At 33.9% G+C, this 21900-nt stretch overlaps 1 pseudogene; it reads left to right on the top strand.

Annotated features, from left to right (window-relative positions):
• Positions 1 to 5841: 5841 nt before the first annotated feature.
• Positions 5842 to 21383, top strand: LOC120196921 (annotated as a pseudogene).
• The last annotated feature ends 517 nt before the right edge of the window (positions 21384 to 21900 follow it).

Genomic DNA, 21900 nt, shown 5'->3' with positions numbered 1-21900 from the left:
ATAAAGATAAGATAAGAGATGGTTGATTCAAAAACAGACTTGTTAGAAACTGAAATCCAGGAGAGGATTGATATGATAATGCAAATGCTAATAAAATCATGGGTTCAAACTTGTGCTATTCCTGCGCCTGTAGGGCTCAAAATTCTATATTAGAGGCAGACTTATAAAATTTTGGGACGTAAACTTTTCAGAGATGACCACCCCGCCACTTTCCCTCTACCATTAGATCTTTATGCAGGTTTGGCAAAGCAGTTAGTGAGCTAATAGGTAAAGAATTTAGAAATATATAGGGTAAACTACACGGGTGGCCATCAAACTATTGACATAATTATATATTTAGTCATTAATATTTATATATTTTATCAATTTAAATGACTGAAGGAATGATTTTTTAATTTTAATTTATTTAATATAATTTATTTAGTTGAAAATAATTGGAGAAATAATATGCTGCTGGGCGGATTCGAACCAGGGCCAAAAGAAGATGTATCACGAACTAAACCACTCAACCAACTCGCATGATATTGCATTTTATTTTATAATCTATTAAAATTAATAAAAGAATAAAATTTGAAGTTAAAATGTAAATAGAAGGTTTGGAACTTAAATTTACAACTACCCGGTGTAAACGAGCCTAGTCGAGCTCGAATATTACTGAGCTCGACTCGAAAACTCGCAAGCTTAAAATTTCCAAGCTCGACTCGAACTCAAAATCCTGAACTTAAGCTTGTGAGCAGCTCGAAAAGGCTCTAAATGAAAAAAAAATCTTAAACTTAACTCTATTGAAACCTCAAACTCGAACCTGAACCTTAAATACATGAAAAATCTTAATGTATTTTTAAAAAAATTAATACATAAATGTTAATATTATTAATAATTTATTTATTTTAAATAAAATCTTAATATATTATATTTTCGACCTGCTCACGAGCTTTTTGAGTCGAATATAAAATAGCTCGTTTCGGCTCGTTAAGAACTCGAGTTGAGTCCATTCGATCCGAGTATTTATCAAGCCTTGATCGAGTAGATCTCAAATAGCTCACGATCTGTCTCGTCTCATTTATAGCCCTAACCTCAAATATACATTAAAAGCATAGATACAACATTGTTTTATATATTATTAATTTTTATTAATGGGTGTAATTTACTATAATATTTAATATAAATTTTTCATTTTTTATTGTATATAATATTATGTTTTTCTTTTAGAATATAAACTATTTTTATGCTGCATTTAATAATTTTAAGCTTTTAATATAAAATATTTTTTTATTAAAAACAAAATTGTTTTAATTTAACTAGATTTTTTTAAAAAAAAATTATATCAAAATAAGGTTTAAAGGTTACATTTGTCCATGTAGTAGACACAATTTATCATTTTCACCCCTATCATATTTTCGCATCAATTTAGCTCTCAAAGTTGTTTAATTGCATCATTTTATACCCTACTCCTAACTTAAAACCCTAATTTAAGGATTTTAAATTAGAGTTTAGGGTTTAGATTAATGGTTTAGGGTTTAGGGTTTAGAGTTTAGGGTTTATAGTTTATGCTTTATGGTTTTAAGTTGTTTAATTGATAACCCTATACCTCTAAACCATAAACCCTATAACCTCTAAACCATAAACCTTAATCCCTAAATTATAACTTAAAACCCTCAAGTTAGGATTTTAAGTTACGAGTAAGGTATAGAATGATGCAATTGGATAACTTCAAGGGTTAAATTGATGCGAAAATACGATATAGGTGAAAATGATAAATTAGGTCTACTACAGGGACAAAAGTGACCCTTCTGCCTAAAAACAAACATGTCATCTTTTGGTGTGACATTTAAGATTACCATAAAAAGTGTATATATATTTTAAAGATTATCATATTGTTTTTAATAATCTTTTTGTTAAAAATAAAAACGTTGTAATCTAACTGTCATAAACAAAAAAATTATATTAACAAAATAAATATATTCAAACTTTATATTAAATACATAATATTAAAAAGTTGTAATCTAACATAATTTTTTTAAGATTATCTTAACTAAATTAATAACTAAAAGTTTTCTAACTAAAAATTAATCATATATAGAACAATGTTGTAATTAAACTTCAAATATATGTTTGGGCTAGTGGTCAAGGTGCTTCTATCTTTGATTAAAGTTTAAAGTTAAAATCCTTCTATTAGTGTTTTAGTTTCATATCATTATATATAAAAGGATATATAAAATATATTGTGATGCTTCACAAAGGATTAGAGTTGCTTGAGTGGTTAATGCGAGTTCTTATCCTTCTTTTGGCCCTGGTTCGAAGCCCGCAGCAGCATAACGTTTACTTCAATTTTTTTCGTTTAATAAGGTTGTTTTGGAATCTAAATAAATTAGATTAAATAAATGAAAATTTAAAAAAATCTTCCAGTCATTTAATCACACACCATCTAATTGGATATTAAATTTATTTAATTTAATTAAAATAATGATTAAATTGATAGAATATGTAAATATTAAGAGTTAAATATATAATTATACTAATTTTATTAATTGACACCTTACTATTTCTGTTAAAAATTAAAAATCAATGATTTGATTGAACCATTTAGTTAGGTGATCTGATTAATTAGATTGAAATGTTGATGATCAAAATAAAAATAGATAATAATTTAGTGATCATTAGGGTAGTTTACCCAAATATATACACATCTGAACTGATTTGCGTTTTGTAGTGGCTGGAATAAAAGGGTAGGTAAGTGTTGTCTATATTTCCTTGTAACATTTCACATTATCATATTAATTATCTGTCAATTAGGCATAAAGTATATCAATAACTAGCTGGTCTAATTAGATCAAATAGTAGATTACTTGAGTAAGATCAATAGTTTAAATTTTGGCTTTTGTGAAAGAAATAAACTTGATTGAGAATGTTATCTTTCTCTCTGTAATATTCGATTAAGATTAATCGATCAATAAATCAGACACCAACCATTATAAAAAAATATAGGCGATTGTTCATAATCGTTGAAGTGGTTGGAATATGATTATTTTTTTAAAATAAATTTACTTTAAAATAATCTACTTTTTCGGTTCGAAATATAAGTCAAAATCATGGTTAGAAAGTGGAAAAGTAATGCAATACTTGTTTATTACTCAATTAAATCCATAGAAAATATTAAGAGTAAAATATAATAATGGTCATTGAACTTTTTTAAAGCTTTTATTTAGGTCCTCCAACTTTTAACACTTGCAATACAATCCTCCAACATTTAGTCCATTTACAATATAGTCCCCGACGTTACATTGCCCTTAGTCCATTTGCAATATGGTCACTGAACTTTTCAGGTGCTTGGATTTAGGTCCCCCAACTTTTAAAACTTGCAACACAATCTTCAATTTCATTATAAACCCCAAATTCCTTTTCGATCTCAAATTTCCTTTTTTGTTTCTCTCTTCTTACTTTCAACAAAACTTTTTAATCGGGGATGCATGGGTAATTCTAATCTAACTTTGAATTATGTGGAGGTGTTAACTTGAATAAGGGTCCATTGAGAGAAAACCGACCAAGGGACTATCGGGACTATGTACGATTCAAGGTGTAATGTTAGATACAAGTCATCTCAGGTGAAGAATAGATGTTTGATGAAATACTTGTGAGATTAGAAATGCAGAGTTGACAAATACTACTAAGATGAACTAAGTATCATTGTTGAAAGTCACCAACAAAGCTGGAATTATTTTGTATAAATGGCATATAATAATTTATTCGTTTAATCCTTGTGGTTAAAGATTTCCAACAGTTGATCAAATATAATGAAATCCCTAACAGCGTATTCACCTCTCAGCCTCTTTCGCAACTCGAAAGGCATCATGACATGGTCAAGTAGTTGCTCCAATTATAATACCCTGTCATGATGTCTTTCGAATTGCGTGCATGCATAAATGTCTTCTAAAGTTATAATTCAATACAATTCAACTATAAAATTTCCAAAACATGTAAAAAAATCCAATTCGTTCACGATATATCAGTCCCATAATCAACATGAACTTATTAAAAAGAAAACAAGCTCACAGGACGTCGAAAACCACAAGTCAGATCAATACAATTCCCAGTAAACTAGTACCAGCAGTCTCTCGGATTGATCATGGTGATCTCACTATGCCGATACTCACAACCAATTCCCTGATTTAAAGAAAAACAAACAAGAAGATCAAAAATTTTTAGTCTAGAACCCTCTTTTACTTCTATCCTAATAGATTGAATATCTTTTATAAGGAGTACTAAAAGTTTTGATTAAGAAGAAAGAAAGAAAATTAGATGGTTTTGGTAAAAAATAACACTAAATATCTAGATCATTGACATGCAGTTCCAGAAACATAAAATTTTTAACAAAAAACACACAATGCGAGCTGAAAATGGGAAAATACGAAAGAGGAAAAACTTACTTCCGGATAGCCCAAAAGAGAAAATAAATACCTTCTTGCAAGTGAGGGGAGAGGCTAAGAAATAAACGCAATCGGTGTTGCGTTCCAGCAATTCTTCCTCCATTTTTTCTTTGTAAATGAAAAGCTGAAAGACAGAGCACTGCTTGGGTTTATAATTTTACATGGCGGAAAATTGAAGATCAAAAACTAAACGAGAGTGCATGTGAGTGAAAGAGACTGAGAGGTGAATGCGCTGTTTGGGATTTCATTATATTTGATCATTTATTGAAAAATCTTTAACCACAAGGATTAAACGAATAAATTATTATATGTCATTTATACAAAATAATTTCAGCTTTGTTGGTGACTTTCAACAATGATACTTAGTTCATCTTAGTAGTATTTGTCAACTCTACATTTCTAACCCCATTTTTTTCTCACAAGCATTTCATCGAACATCTATGCTTCACTTGAGATAACTTGTATCTAACATTACACCTTGAATCGTTGATGGTCCCGATAGTCCCTTGGTCGTGTCTTCTCTCAATGGACCCTTATTCAAGTCAACACCTCCACATAATTCAAAGTTAGATTAAAATTTCACATGCATCCTCGACTGAAAAGTTACGCTAGAAATGAGAAGAGAGAAGCGAGAAAGGAAATTCAAGATAAAAAAGGAATTTAGGGTTTATAATGAAATTGAGGATTGTGTTGCAAGTTTTTAAAGTAGGGGACCTAAATGCAAGTGCTTGAAAAGTTCAGTGACCATATTGTAAACGTACTAACGGTAGTGTAATGTCGGGGACCATATTGAAAACAGATTAAATGTTAGAGGACTGAATTGAAAGTTTTAAAAGTTAGAGGACTTAAATGAAATCTTTAGAAAAGTTCAGTGACCATTACTATAATTTACCCAAGTATTAATTAGGTTGATGATCCGAGTATGAGATAGATGTTCTTTCCATATCAGATATCACCGTGTCCACACCAAACTCTCAAAACTTCATAAGAACAAACTCCCAACAGTTAGACAACACTCGATTCGTTCCCAAATTATCTATCTCGCCCTTGGCTCCACCCAAAATGGGTATTGCTGCTCAAGTTTTCTGTGTTGGAACAGCTGATACTAAGCTTTACGAACTCCGATTCCTGTCTGACTCAGTTCGATCCACTCTCGCCACCTTTTCTATTACCTCCTCTTCCTCCGAGGTACATTGTGCTAATGCTAATCTCAAAATGGATGGTTTTTTATTGGATTTTACAATGATAAAAAAGTAGACAATTTTTCTTTCTGGAGATTCTTTGGCATTTTCTTTGATTTTAATTCAAGTTTAAGAATGTTGTCGATGTGGGTGTTTTCCTTTTTCTTTTAAATTTTCTGCTTTGATGGCAAAAAGCTTGAAAAAGTCTTTTTTTCCCTTACTAATGGGAATGACAGGTACAAGTTGTGATAGTCGATGTTTCTGCTGGTCAGAATGAAACTGAGATTTCGGGTGATATCAAGTTTGTGACCAGAAAGGAACTTCTTTTATCCTATTCTGAATCAGTTGGAGAAAACCCAATTGTGCTTCCTGATGATAGAGGTAAAGCTGTTGATATTATGAGCAAAGCACTTGAACATTTTATTAATAAAGCTCAGACCGATGGTGTTCTTGCTGGAGCTATTGGCCTTGGAGGCTCTGGGGGCACATCTTTGTTATCATCTGCTTTTAGATCTCTTCCTGTTGGAGTACCAAAGCTCATTGTATCTACTGTAGCCAGTGGTCAAACTGAACCTTATGTCGGAACATCGGACTTGGTTTTGTTTCTGTCAGTTGTGGATATCTGTGGAATTAATAGTGTTAGTAGAGTCGTGTTGTCAAATGCTGGTGCCGCTTTTGCTGGAATGGTGATCGGAAGGCTTGAGAGGTTCCAACAGCCCTCTAATGAAGGTAGAAAATGCACAGTGGGTATAACTATGTTTGGGGTCACAACTCCATGTGTTAATGTTGTCAATGAAAGGTTACAGAAGGAAGGTTATGAGACCCTCATTTTCCATGCCACTGGCGTAGGGGGCAAGACTATGGAATCTCTGGTTAGAGAAGGATATATTCAGGTAACTTTCTTTTTCATTTATTTGTTTTCAAACATCTTCATTGAAATGTGAATGGTTTTACCTGTGGCGAATGAAGTTTATGCATTTCTTTGGTGATATGACTTGACCGTGAGATGCTGGATTTTTGGAAGTTGTCATTGTTTGACAGCCCATGATAGGATTGAACTTAGATGCTTGTGCTTAGTCAAGAAGCATGGCAGCACGATATACAAATTCATAAACATTGAAGATATTTAACTTTGTATCCTTCTCTATAGTAGTTTTCTTCAAGGTCAGCTTTTTCCTTATTGTGTTAGGGAGTTTTGGACATTACAACTACAGAGGTTGCAGATTATATTGCAGGGGGTGTGATGGCTTGTGACAGTTACCGTTTTGATGTTATTATAGAGAAGAAGATCCCTTTGGTCCTCAGTGTCGGAGCCTTAGATATGGTGAACTTTGGACCTAGAGATACCATACCTTCTAGCTTCTAGCAAAGAAAGATTCACGTCCATAATGCCCAGGTGATAAGTCCATATGCTACCTTTGTTTTTTCATGACATTTTGGTCAGTAACATTGTCCATATGGTAAAGAAAAGGTTATATCATTTCTATCATACTTTCTTCTTTCTTTTGGAATTGGATGTTTAAATGGGTTTTGTTTGCACTTTTTACCAAAACAATCAATTGGATCAATCTTTTCTTTTTCACTGCTTAAGAAATAGGAAAGATAAGTCGATCATTCTGGATTATACCATGTTTGATGTTGTCTAATATGTCTTCTATGTATTAATGATTGGTGATTGCAGGTATCGCTCATGCGAACTACAGTAGATGAGAACATAAAATTTGCTGGCTTTATAGCTGATAAACTAAATAAGTCATCATCAAAGGTCTGTGTTTGCCTTCCATAAAAGGGTGTTTCAGCATTGGATGCATCAGAGAGGCCTTTCTATGATCCTAACGCTACTGGTACACTTTTAAATGAACTAAAGAGACTTATTAAGATAAATGAAGATCACCAGGTATCATTATACCTTATTAAATGTCGTGTACCTAAATTGTTTATTTATTTGTTCAGGTTTCGTTTTCATTACATCATGCATGTTGCTTTCCAATTTTTCTTATGAAGTTGAAATTATGTGTACTGATAGGTAAAGATGTATCCTTACCATATCAACGACCCTGCGTTTGCGAATGCCTTGGTTGACTCATTTATGGAGATCTGCTCGAAGAATACTACAGACTCTAGTCTTCCCCAGGTTGCCTCTTGTGAATCCAGCCAGGACCTTCAAAAGGATCATGACTACAATGTGAACTCGTCAAGCTCGGGGAGCCCTACCTATAGCCCTAGCAACTTCCCTGATGCAAGACCAGGTTGGATTATTGTTAAGGGAGCTGTTCTATAACGATGAAAACATGGTTATAATACCATCAATTTGCAGCATGTGTTGTTAATGTATGGACTTTTACACCCTTGCATGTGTAACTGTTCATGAGTTCCAAAATTACAATCTTGCATAGCAATATGCTAATTATCAACAATTTGATTATTAATTACACCAACTGACGACTGTTAATTCTTTTCAATTGAGTAGCTAAATTTATGATGTTTCTTTGTTTCAAAATTGAAACCTAACCTGTAATACTATTAACATCTTGGCAGAAACTTTACAAAGAACTCAGGGAATACTGCAGCAACTCAGAGATCAAATATCTAAAGGATTGCCTATTGTCGGAGCTGGTGCAGGGACTGGAATATCTGCAAAATTTGAGGAAACTGGTGGTGTTGATCTGATAGTTTTGTACAATTCAGGACGCTTTTGTATGGCAGGAAGGGGTTCTTTGGCGGATTTATTGCCCTTTGCTGATGCAAATGAAACAGTCCTTGAGATGGCAAATGAAGTATTGCCAGTAAGTTTTGAAATGCTTGCTTGTCTCATCAATTGCCATCTACACTAGCATAAATCTTCTTCTTTTAGGTACTCTTTAGCATTTATTTGAAAATTTATTTATTCAGTTGAAAAAGACTTAACCGTTAACATCCTTTTATTTCAGTGCAGTCTCCGTTCAGTCCGTTGGCTCTTTATTGTCCTACTTTCCCCTCTCTTTTTCTATTAAATCATTATACTATTTCCTTTTTCATGGATTATCAATCAGTTTACTAGATGGGACATAAGAGAACTCAATGGTCTTATTTGCGATTATTTTACTTAAAAACTTCCCCCTCCGGCTTCATGCTAATTCCACTGTCACCTTTTATGATTTCCTTCTGATACATAGCTCCAAATGCTCATAGGTGGTGAAGGCAGTGCCAGTTCTTGCTGGAGTGTGTGGAACTGATCCTTTTCGCAGGATAGATTACTTCCTAAAGCAATTGGAATCAATTGGGTTCTCTGGAGTACAAAATTTTCCGACTGTTGGATTATTTGATGGTAATTTTAGACAAAATCTAGAAGAGACTGGAATGGGATATGGGTATGCCACTATACCTCAATTGTTTCCCTTTTCACTTATATTGTGGTTATGCTTTTGTTGCATTATATGTTGCTTTATGTTTCCTAATGTTCAGGTTGGAGGTTCAAATGATTGAAAAAGCACATAAAATGGGATTCTTGACAACTCCATATGCTTTCAACACTAGTGAAGCTGTGGACATGGCGAAAGTGGGTGCTGATATAATTGTAGCCCATATGGGACTCACTACATCTGGTTCTATAGGTGCCAAAACAGCTGTCTCGTTAGAGGAGAGTGTAATTCATGTTCAAGATATTGCCGATGCTGCTCATTCCATCAATCGTAATGTCATCGTGCTCTGCCATGGAGGTACGGTTCAGCACCTCCCCCTCCCACTTTATACAGAAGTTCTGATGATTATCAGTGACAAAATCCGGTGCATTTTGCAGGTCCAATATCTGGTCCTTCAGAAGCAGAGTTCATATTGAAGAGAACGCAGGGTGTTCATGGGTTTTACGGTGCATCGAGCATGGAGAGGCTACCAGTTGAACAAGCAATTACGGATACTGTTCAGAAATATAAATCAATATCCGTCAAGTGAAGTTCGATCTTCCTTTCTCGATACCTCATGCTTGGGGATGAAATAGAGATATCCGAATAATGCGTGAGAATAATGTCGAATTGTCGATGTATGTATATTGACGTAAACTTTTCGTTTTATCGTTTCGCATACTTAATAAGAACGGAGGCTGTGAGGGATGATATTTATATATAGTTCTATCAAATAATGCTTACTGAAGCAAACCATACGTACGTATTTCATTTGTCGTGTTTTTCATGGATTCAAGCTTTAGCATTGTCATCACCGTCACCAGGATAATGCAATCTTGGACTGCTGCCCAGGCGCTGCTAATCTTTGGGATATTACAACATGCCATTGTCCATGCCAACGTGGCCTTTTTTTGAACAAGAATCATATAGCAGCGGCTTTGGTCTTTTTACGAGAGATGCTGGCTAAGGCCATAAACAAAGAGTCGAGTTCGAGTATTGTTGAGTTCAATTCATTTTAAAGTTTATGAGCTTAAAATTGTTAAGTTTGATTTAAACTCGAAATAAAAAAATTGAAGCTCGACTCGAAATAAAAAATTGAAGTTCGATTCAAGCTTGAAAAAACTTAAACCGAAAATATTCTTAGACTTAGCTCGTTTGAAATTAGAATTTAAGTACGGTTCAAACTTGAACTTTAGTTCAAACCTGAACTTTAAGTTCATAAAAATCTTATATTGTATTTTTTATAATATATATAGAGAAAGTAAACTATAAATTTAATAATTGAATTTTACTCTTTTATTTCACTCACTATAGTATTTTTTATAATATATATAGAGAGAGAAAACTATAAATTTAATAATTGAATTTTATCTTTTATTTCATTCACTATAATTTAAATTTTTTAAATTTAATTACTGAACTTTATACATTTAAGTTTGTAGTCATTCAATTATTTTCTTCTTAATTTCGTCATGAAATAGTTTTTTATTAACTTTTTATTAATTTTTTAATCAATCTTTTATATTATTTATTTTTATTATCAACCACCCAGGTTTTTTTTCCTCCATTCGGTTAAAAGCTCTCCACCTCCTTCTCTTCCCTCTCCTGATCTCTCCGCTATCTTCTCTTGTCCCTTCTAAATTCTAATACCCGTATCCTCCGTCGCTTTCGCCGCTCAAAATCTCTTCACCATTAGTTCTTTCCGTGAATTAAGAAGCAAGAAAAGAAACCCATAAGTTTTGTCGTTGTCGCCTGAGATTTGAAAAAAATGATCGTCACCCCTTGAGCCGTTGAAGCCTCGTTCACGGGTGATTTTAGACTAATTCACCACCCTAATATACTACCATCCCTAATCTGCCATCGTTATCTCAATTTTTTGGGGGTTCTTCAGGTGTCACTCTTCTTAACCACAGAGTTTCTCAGGTTAACGTTCGGCATTTTGTTCAAGCCAATGTTAATGAGGAGTGTATTTACCATAGGCTGAATATGAAGATAACACTATAATGTAAACTGAAGCTCTCTTGACTGAATACCAAAAGGGAGCTATGCTTTGTGATACTCGATATGGAACAAGACATCCAGGGTGTTTAAAAACTAATAATGCTAAGAAAGAACAAAAAGCTTACAATCTCAGGGGGCAATGTCGATTTCGCGATTTTCAGTAGTCCATATCCAAGATCGATATGCAACACTTCTCTCAACAAACCTTGCCCATGTATCCCACCTTACATTGTCATGATTTGGATGGTTACCTTGCTCATGTATCTCAACAACCCAATGCAAGTCATTGCATATATTTAACTCCATATTTCTACTGCAGTGATGAAGAAAACCAGAGGTGTAATTGTTGAACTTATAAGTATAGACTTCCCCAACAACCTTCTTCTTCTTTTCGCAGTTTTCAGTCTAGTAAATCACTATATATATTCGAACCGGATGCATCTGGGATCACCCATGAAACAATCACGGCTTTCCCCAAGTGGCCGCCTTGTGTTATATGAACCCTGAGAAGTCCAAAACACCCACATCACAAAAACACGCAAATCAATTGAATTTTCTGCATTTGAAACAAAACTCACACCTTTTGAGATGCGTTGTAACCAGATAGAATTCGAAAGACGTTTCTGTGAAGCGGCATCTCCAAAGTTTTCTCCACTTTCCTAATATAGATACCGATTTTTCTCCATTAATAACAATGAAACAAACTGAGGAGGAAGAAGAAGTCATTCTCTTTTATCGTCAACACTATTGGAAGATCGTGAGATTAGATACCCTTGTCTGCTTCCGGATCGCCACCGAATAGTGTTGGTTACAAGCGTGGTTAACCCTCATCGGAAGGTTGTTGGGGTGAGGCTGGTGACCTTTGGTAGTAGGGTTAAGTAGTTTTTTAATCCGAGAATTTCAGTTGGGTAAAATATTATTTATCCTACTTGTTAATTATTTTTCTTTGAGTTCTCTTTTAATGATTAAAAAATGTTTATTTAATCCACGTCATAACTCGTTAGAGGTATAAAGTTTAGTGATTAAATTAAAAAATTTAAAAGTATAATGGGTAAATTAGAAGTGAGAGTAAAGTTCAATTATTAAATTTGTAATTTGTAATTTATTAATATATATATAGATGTCAATATTATCAATAATTTAATTTTAAAAATAAAAATTTAACTTTTTATTTGAGTTGCTCACGAGTTTTTATAGATTGGATATCAAGTAGTTCGTTTAAATTTGTTTAAAATTCAAATCGAGAGTGAACTCAAGTCAAATTCATTCAATTCAAATATTAAATAAACTTTAAGTAAATCAAACTTGAATAGCTCCTGATCTGTCACGTTTTATTTTCGTCCTTAACACATGCCCTCTATATTTGAGGGTTTTTCTTTGAAAAGATTTTAAAATATGAGGAGTCGACACCAACCATTTAAGGTGCGACTGAAATACCATAAAAATCAGTTGATTTTAATAAATCATTTTATTTTATCAAAATACTAAGTTTTGTGGTATGTGAAAATCCAGAAAATCAGGCTTAGGAGTCGGTTACGCGTGGAGAAGGGTTAGCAGTCCCACAACTCCCATAAATTGGTACCTAGTTGATTATCCTATTTTGAAATTTGGAAAATTTTGAGTTCGAATTTTATTTAATAAAAAATTCACTATGAATGCGCAGTTGAAAATGATGTTTGATTATTTAAGTAAATAATATTCGCCCTTAGCATAAATGCGGGAGATCAATTATTATGTACAATAATCGAACATTGCCTTAGAATTTTGGAAATATGATAGAGTTTTCGAAAATTACGTCGATCTACTTTGGGAGTTACCAGTAGTCATCCCCTGAGCATAATGCGGAGGTTATTTCATTAACTCCTTGGTAAATCAACATTGCCTTACTATTTTAAATCCAAATGCAAGCAAACAACCTTTTATTAGACCTAATTATGCTAGGTGGGTTAATTAAGGCTTCCCCTAACCTAAAGTGTCAAATTTTGAGATTTAAAGAATCTATGAGATTAAACCTAAAAAGTGTAGGCTCTAATATTAATCATAATCATTTTTGGTAAATTATTGAATTGAACAACTAAAATGGAACCTCGAGCATAAGCGAAGACCAAATAAAAGATTCTCCTAGATTGAAGGACTAAGTTTAAATTAAACCTAAAATGGAGGCTCTAAAACTTACCCTATTCGATTTTCATGAATTATGCAATTCGAATAATTAAATTAGAACCTCGAGCAAAAGCAAGGATCAAATTAAGAATTCTAATAATTTAAGGGCTAAATGTGAAATTAGACCTAAGATGGAGGCTCTAATATTAATCCTAATTAATTTTAATTAATTATTGATTCGAATAATTAATTCAAAACCTAGAGCATAAGCGAGGGCCAAATCGAAAAATCTCTTAAATTAAAAGTTTAGGAACCAAATTTAAAGGACTAAATCTAACAAGACAAGTGATCCATCAAGGACTAAAGTAAAAGGAATTTAAAAATACAAAGCTGACATTAAAGTTCATTAAATAAAGGACCAAAATAAAAGAAAACAGAAATTAAAGCTTAAATTAAGAAATTACAAAAAATTTAAAAATTAGTCTTTAAAGGACTAAAATGTAAATGTTGAAAGGTAGAGGCATAAAAAATTAAAGGGCTAAAATGTAAATAATAGAAAATAAATCAATCGAATAAAATTAGAAGTTAGGGGTTAATATTTAGAATGTTACCCGAACCATAAATAACGTAAGTCATACCCTAGGGCAGGTCGTGATGTCGTAAAATGATTCGAACATAAAAAAAGTTAGAAGTTAGAAAATTAGCGGGTTAATAGTTTTAAAAATTAAAATTTTAACCGGACCTTAAATAATGTGGATCGTACCCCAGAGCAGGTCACCACAAGGTCGTATTAATGTTTGAATATTAATAAAAATTAAAAGGGTTAAAATAAAATATGAACAAAAACAATATGCAATTCGAAATAGATAAAAAAATATCATGAACAAGTAACCAAAATAAAAATAATATAAACAAGGGCATCAAATTCGTAATAAAAAAATACATATAAATGACCATAATGAAAACTAATAAAATTAACATCCCAAATTTGAAGTAAACAAGAAACAAAGGAACAATGACCAAAATAAAAAAATATGACAAAGTTATGGTGGCTCAATGCATGATTCACCCAGTTTTATATAAGTAATTTGTATAAAAATAAAAAGAGAACGACGCATTAAGAGCCAACAAATTGGAATAAAATCGAATCAGCCCAAATTCAGTGGCTAAGATGTGAATACACAACTAAATATGGGGGACCTAAGAAAGATTTACCCAAAAAAATTCTAAAATATAACCTAGTTTCCTTTTTGTTTTAGACTCATTGCTAACCCTAGCCCAAAACAAATCATCTTTTTCTCTTAACCCCCACCACATTCGATCGCCGCTCTCCCAAAGACTAATAGCCAAACGTCGTCGACCATATGTCGTACATCAACGCACCCTCACTTCGACCACCGTCGCTCAAACAAGAAAACCTCAAACGACATCTCGAATGAAACCCAAAGCCTCAATCTCTCTTCTACTCTCTTTCTCCCTCAAGATCGCAACCCCTTAAGTAAAAAACCTATACCAAAACTCCGACCACACCAACGGTGGTCAGTTTAAAAGTAACTTAGACCTAAACCTCTCGGGTCCCTCTCATTCCTCACCTAAAAAAACAAAATCGAAAACTTAGAAGACCGAACCAACCCCCACTCGATCGACCAAACAACGCCCGGTGACCCGACTTGTAACACCCCAACCCGTACCCGACCCGGATACGAGTCCGAGATATCACATTGACATTTAAAAACAAAATTCTTAACAAAATACAGAACCTTTGGACTTATATTAAGAAAATATAATTAAATTATGCTTCATTATAAAAATTTAAGGCAAAAACGTATTTATGAATAGTATTATACGGTATGAACAGTACCGTGAACAATAATGAACAGTACCATGAACAATAATGAACATTATCATGAACAGTGCTACAGTGCATCGATGCACTAAAATTTCGAAGCAAAATTGTGCATCGATGCACTACTACAGTGACTTTCGTAAAATGTACATAAAACTCGTAAAAATTTAACCGTTCATTACGATGCATTTATATTTACATAAATACGTTAAAAACATTACAAAACTCGATCAGAGCATAAATACTTAATTTACCGACTTTGTTTACATGCCAACCTATTTAACCCATAACAATACAGACTATTTAATCTACTTCTGATCTGACCTTTAAGCGGAGTTATGTTGTTTTGCTGAGCTTATTATGGATCTCTCTGCTTTTCGGTACCTACGTGTAAAACATTTACACGCTAAGTCATAGACTTAGCGAGGCATAATAGTAATGACAATAAAATATAATGAAAATGTCATAGTGAAATGCAATATCATGAAATCATATAACCACATGTCATACTCATGATCATATTAAATTATCCATCATGAATTCCTATAATAAGTTCAATAGATTCAATAGGTTCAATAAGTTCAATAGCCCATGATACAATACTAAGAACCCGAGGTATATGAGTACTGTGAGGTTGTGCACTTTGCTATCACCAAAGCTCATATAAATTTGCACCGAAGTGCCACGTAGAAATACACCGTAGTGTTATATAAGATTTTCCATAAGGACCGCATAGAAATTCCTTAAGAATCATATACATATACCAAGGATCAAGTAGGTGTCTCAACATACCTCATACATGTTCCAAAGAATACATATATGTCCCGAAGGACCACGTAGAATTTGTCCCGAATGATCACTTAGACCCTCTACTCTTGGCATGCCAACTATACCTATAGTTCTCATTTACATAACATGGGCTTTCACATTTCACATAGTTTATATCGCGTAGACATATTATTTCCATACCTTTATCACATAGACATATCATTTCCATACCTTTATCACATAGCTCATATAACTTTTCCTGTATATTCATGTCACATAATGCATAAGGTATGAACTCATATCATGTTTCATAATATGAAATGTAATCATGTATCAAAATATTGAACCTAGACTTATCACAAGTCTAGAACTGATTATAATACTATATTCATGCTATGCATATGCACTCACCTATATCTCTTTGCCTTTTCCTCGATCGATCTTACTTGTCACTTGTTCCAGAACTTGTTTTGGCTCGATATCTACATAATTATAATTTTCAAGACAATTATAAGAAGCCTAAACCTTATAATTTGATACTAATAACTTAAGCTAATTTAATGAACCCAAAAATTCAGTTTTCCTTTAGGGGTGTACCGATACACTATGGATGCATCGGTACCCAAATTAGGTTCGAAATTCCTATGCATCGATGCACCCCTTAATGCATCAATGCATATTCAAATTTTGTCTTAGTGCATCGATTCCCATTCATATTGATCGATACACATGTCAATAATAAACTGGTTTCACCCGAAAATTCCACAACTTTTCATTAAATTTCCTTATATAAACTCTTTTCATACCACTAAACTCAACTACAACCATTTTAACTAACTTTTATCATTCCAACACTTTATTATCTATCATATCTCATTCAAATTCTTAAAACTAAGAATCATACCAAAATTTCCATGTAATCCAAACTTATTTCTAACACTTATAACTTATTATCCATACCCATGACAAGTCAAATTCAACTTCTAAATCCATTTATACATTCTTATTCAAAATTTCACTAATCCACTTCTTATCTTTAATCCTTCATAACTTACAAATCTTTGAGTTTTTATGCTCTTTTTCATCTCCATCATCTTTCCTAAAGCTTCATGAATCAAAACCATACTTTAATTTCAAGGATTAACCAAAAGAAATCAAACTCACCTTATCTTAGCTTTGGTTTCACGTTGGAGAAGTGAAGAAGACGAAGATGGAAGAAATGTCTGGAAACTTAATTTCCCAACATATGCTCCACATGGGTATTATAATACCCACTATCAAATTTTTAATTATTTTCCTGGTTCAAAGACCCATTTACCCTTTTACTTCTCATTCATTTGCTAAATCATCCTACACTAACATCTTTCAATTAAATCCTTCACTTTTCAATTTATTTAATCTGGTCATTGAATTTTGATATTTCACACTTTGGTCACTAACCCAGTATTGAGGATGTTACATGACTACTCCAACAAAGGGCTCACCCGACTCAGATAACAAAACTTTATTCTCTACTATTGTCACACCCCAAAATTTATTTGAAATTTATTTAAAATTAATTAATTGTTTTCCGAACTAAACTATAAATTTTTAAAACTTCTAAGCTAAATTTGAAAGTTTGGAATTTTTAGGGACCAGTCTTGTAATTTACCCATACTCATTTGTCAGCTAAAATAAAAAAAGTGAGTTAGGGGCTGGCCAGACTTGAACACATGACCTAGGGTATGGCCGACCATGCCCCTACCGACCGGCCTATGTCACTATTTTTGTTTAAAATAATAAAAAATATAGTATTTGTTTTATTTCCAATTTTTAATACCCAGAACGAAAACCCATTTTCACATGTGAATCAACCCTAAAATTTATCCTAGTCACCGGCACCATCTTCCCCCTCGATTATCGCTCCTCCAACTGGTGGTGCACATCACTGCCCGACCCAATCGAATCGAAGTCCCACCTCGACCAAACCCCAACCGTCAAAGGCTCCAGATCAATAACCGTTCGTCATGTGTAAGAGGTTGAAACTTCCCAAAATACGCCATCGCTACTTTGGTTTTTTAAGTTTTCCGGCCACCTCCGTCGCCATCTCACCTCACCACCACCCTAGGAAGACTCCCTAGCTATATGCGATCAAAACTCGACCAGTGGGTGAGGCTGTCGCCATCGTTTTCTCTATCGCCGATGTGGGTAAGCCGTTTGTTGCCATATTAAAATATTTTTACATGTTTTTTTGGCTTGATTGGATGTTATTTTGGGTTTATATTGTTGTTTGCTACTCGTGGAAGGATCGTTTACCATCCTCGACCCCCGTTGTTGCCACACACACCGATAGTGTGTGTGGTGCTTGTTTAGCTCCAAGAAAACCTATTAGACCGGTCCAGTCGGTCTGGACCGGCCCGAACCAATCTGAGTCAACTCGGACCGAACTGAATCAACCTGAATCGGTCTGACCTGTTGAATTGACCCAACCCGTTGACTTTGACCTTGACCATAATTGACTGATGAATTTGACCATTGACCGTTGACTTTGACCCAAAAAGTCAAATTTTCTGGAAAGTCATATTTTATGTTTTTTGACATCCTGAGTCCAAATCTGAAGTTCGTTTTGCTAAATTCAAACTCAAAATCCTCAGAATTGACCGTTAAACATATATATGCATATGTAAATTAAGTATTTATTTCAGTGCATCAAATTTTACTAAAGGATTAATGACTAATTAATGTTATCGGATATTTAAGGTACTCGTGGATCTCCTGACCGTTCGTCTGGTCGACTCGATTTCTCCCGATCTATCTGTCAGCACCAGCCCGTGATTACTCGTATAGTTCTATAACCCTGTTAAATATTCAGTTTAGTATATTTACTCCGATTATAACTTTTTTCTGTAATAACTTAGGTTCTCGTTCAGTCGAAGAGCCTAGTAAAGTCAGTGTTCGATAAGATCTCCCAGACTGATACTTTTTGCGAGGTGTGTTCCTTGTGTGTCATATACTTGTTTTAATTATATGCTTGAAAAATAATATGTACATGATTGTTTTATCGTCTTTGCAATGTGACTATCTGTTTGACTTGATTTCGTATGATTTATATGATTTAAAGTATGATATCTGATTTAATAAAGTTTAAGCATGATTGTATGATTCCTGTTCTATGGTTACTGTTGTTATTTATAAATAAATATGTCTGAATTCTGATTTCCTTCTACCACTAATTATTATCTGAAAACTATTTTTCTTCAGGGTACTAGGATCTAATATGAAGTCTCTACAAGTTCAGCTCGGTCAAATATTCAGTTTAGTATATTTACTCCGATTATAACTTTTTTCTGTAATAACTTAGGTTCTCGTTCAGTCGAAGAGCCTAGTAAAGTCAGTGTTCGATAAGATATCCCAGACTGATACTTTTTGCGAGGTGTGTTCCTTGTGTGTCATATACTTGTTTTAATTATATGTTTGAAAAATAATATGTACATGATTGGTTTATCGTCTTTGCAATGTGACTATCTGTTTGACTTGATTTCGTATGATTTATATGATTTAAAGTCTGATATCTGATTTAATAAAGTTTAAGCATGATTGTCTGATTCCTGTTCTATGGTTACTGTTGTTATTGATAAATAAATATGTCTGAATTCTGATTTTCTTCTACCACTAATTATTATCTGAAAACTATTTTTCTTCAGGGTACTAGGATCTAATATGAAGTCTCTACAAGTTCAGCTCAGTCAAATTGGTAATTCCTTATATAGGTTCAGACCAATCGAGCTGGTAATTCCTTATGGACCTAAGGCGACTCTTGGGTGGGCTCCTAAGCCTAATGGTATTAATGGTAATACCTTATGGACCCTAAGGTACTCCCTTAGGGTGGCTCCTCTACTGTGTGCATTGGGTAAGTCCTTATGGGCTTGAGGGCACTCTCTTCAGGTGGACATCTACGCTTTGGCTAGGGTAAGACCTTATGGACCCAAGGTGCTCTCTTAGGTTGGCACTTACACCTTTCGGGCCTAGGGTAAGTCCTTATGGATGCAGTTCTGGGGAATTGCATATGGTGTTCGGTTGGAGGGCGACTCTAAAATTTTAAACTAAAAATACTACTGACGTTTTCACAATTTAGTACTGAACTGATTTTGAAACCTCTACTGACGTTTCATGACCTTATTGATGAAATGGTTTTGAAATCTAAATTTTATGTTATTTTTGCACTGTTGGAACACACTGAACTCCCTACCTCACTCCCCAAATTTCTCTCTTTCAGATACTTTTTGGATAGGCGACCTGATGTAAGGTACTCCTACCTTAAATTAATTTTGGATCTAGGAAGGAAACAAAACAACTTACATAAGTGAATGACTCAAATAGATGGCTTGGTAGTTGATGTAAAGGTGAAATTGATGGCTGTTTTTGTTATGAAGTTGGTAGCGGAAGTAAATTGATATGGCTATAGAATGGCTTATTAAAGAAATGATGGTTGGTGAGGATAATATCTTAGAAAGACCAAGTAAGAACAAGTGCTACAATGAGCAAAGACCCAGCCTTACAAATCTCTATAAGGGCTGGTAACAAAGGACTTAGACCCACTATCTGTAAGGAGATAGGAACCACAAGTATTAAGGAATAGAGGTTAATGCCACAAATAAGAACTTACTTGATAAGTCAATAAAAGTCACAAGGACTTGAGAAAAGAGAATAATATCACTTTAAATTATATGAAATGTCTGTTTACAAATGAATAGGACTAGATTGTTTATAGAGATTGAAAGGATATGGCCGAATGGATACATGTTGGTTCGACTAGCCCTTGTGTGCCTTTAGAATGATATAATTAATTAATTATATGCATGAATCGAAGGGTATAATGTTTCGACTAAATGGAGGGGGCATGACTCTTGGCCGAATGGTGCTTGAACCCCTTCAAGTTGGGGCCTAAATGAAGTATTAGGAGCCTTGATCGAATGGTTGGCTTGTTTGGTGTTTGGCACGCCTAGGAGGAGTCCACGCGCTTGGCACATGGTTGCTGGTCACAAGGCGTGCACATGGTTCTCTAGGAGGCTTATGGTGTAGCTTTAGGCATGTGATGAAAGACCAAACATGTGCAGTAGCCTTGGGCGTGAGTTGTGCTACCTTCAAGCTTGCAAGTGTATAGCTAGATAGCAATACAAGGGATGGTGGTGAAAGATCTTCTTAGCCGTGAACTCCCAAGCTCCTTAGCATCACCTTCAGCTATGTTCAGCTACATTTGTTGTCACTTTTAGCAACTTGTCTTCAAATAGTCCAACTAGCTTAGATTAGCTAGCCTTGAGCTCCTCTGCTGAGTTGAGCTTCCCATTGTGTTCCATAAGCTGCCATGATGTTTGTGAGCTAATTGTGAGCTGCATATGGATTCCATATACTCTAACAAGATGCCCTAATGTGTGCCATGCTTCCATGTACCTACATGTGTAAAGAAAACAAGGTAAATCAAAGGCATTGAGTTTGTATGATCCAATTACCTTGTTGTCGTGCATGAATATGATCTTGTGAGCTATGAATGAATGTTATAAGCTAAGTACATAATGATATAACATATGTAAGCTAATGTATAAGACTTGGGTGATGAAATGAATACAAATGAGCTAATAAATGAATGATTAAGCATACTGGCATTTCATGAATGAATTGAATAATGCTTAAATGAATGCAAGACTAATATAACATACTTATCATACTTGAAATAACATTGTGCATCAATCATAAAGATATGTATATGCTAAGTTACTTTACTCATTAAATTACATAACTAACAACCTTAACATGATATGTATGATTATTTCATATATGATCATAATGATATAAACTAAGTAAAGTATAAAGATATTTAAGAATACTCCCTTTGCATGTGGTGAAAATGTGCTTGCATCATCCCCCATTCTTTAGGGCAATTTGTCCTCAAATCGAAGTCTTTGGTATGCTTGAAGTGTTTATCACTGTATTCTTCCAAATGCTTAGCTTTGTGTTCTTTTGGCAAAAGAAAGTATCATTTGGACGAATATGTTCTTCCAATAGGTACCATTTCACAAGATCTCTTATTAGGCCTTTCTTTGGAATATAAATTACCAACATGTACCTTTTTGGAATGATCTTCTTCTAAGCATAACCTTGTTGGAAGTGACATTTCATTTGGCTTTCCCTGAAAAAGTGAAGATACATGATGTTTCAAA

This window comes from Hibiscus syriacus, unplaced genomic scaffold (genome assembly GCF_006381635.1).
Source record: "Hibiscus syriacus cultivar Baekdansim isolate YM2019G1 unplaced genomic scaffold, ASM638163v2 tig00117034_pilon, whole genome shotgun sequence".
Taxonomy (NCBI): domain Eukaryota; kingdom Viridiplantae; phylum Streptophyta; class Magnoliopsida; order Malvales; family Malvaceae; genus Hibiscus; species Hibiscus syriacus.
This window is presented reverse-complemented; position numbering and strand designations above follow the sequence as displayed.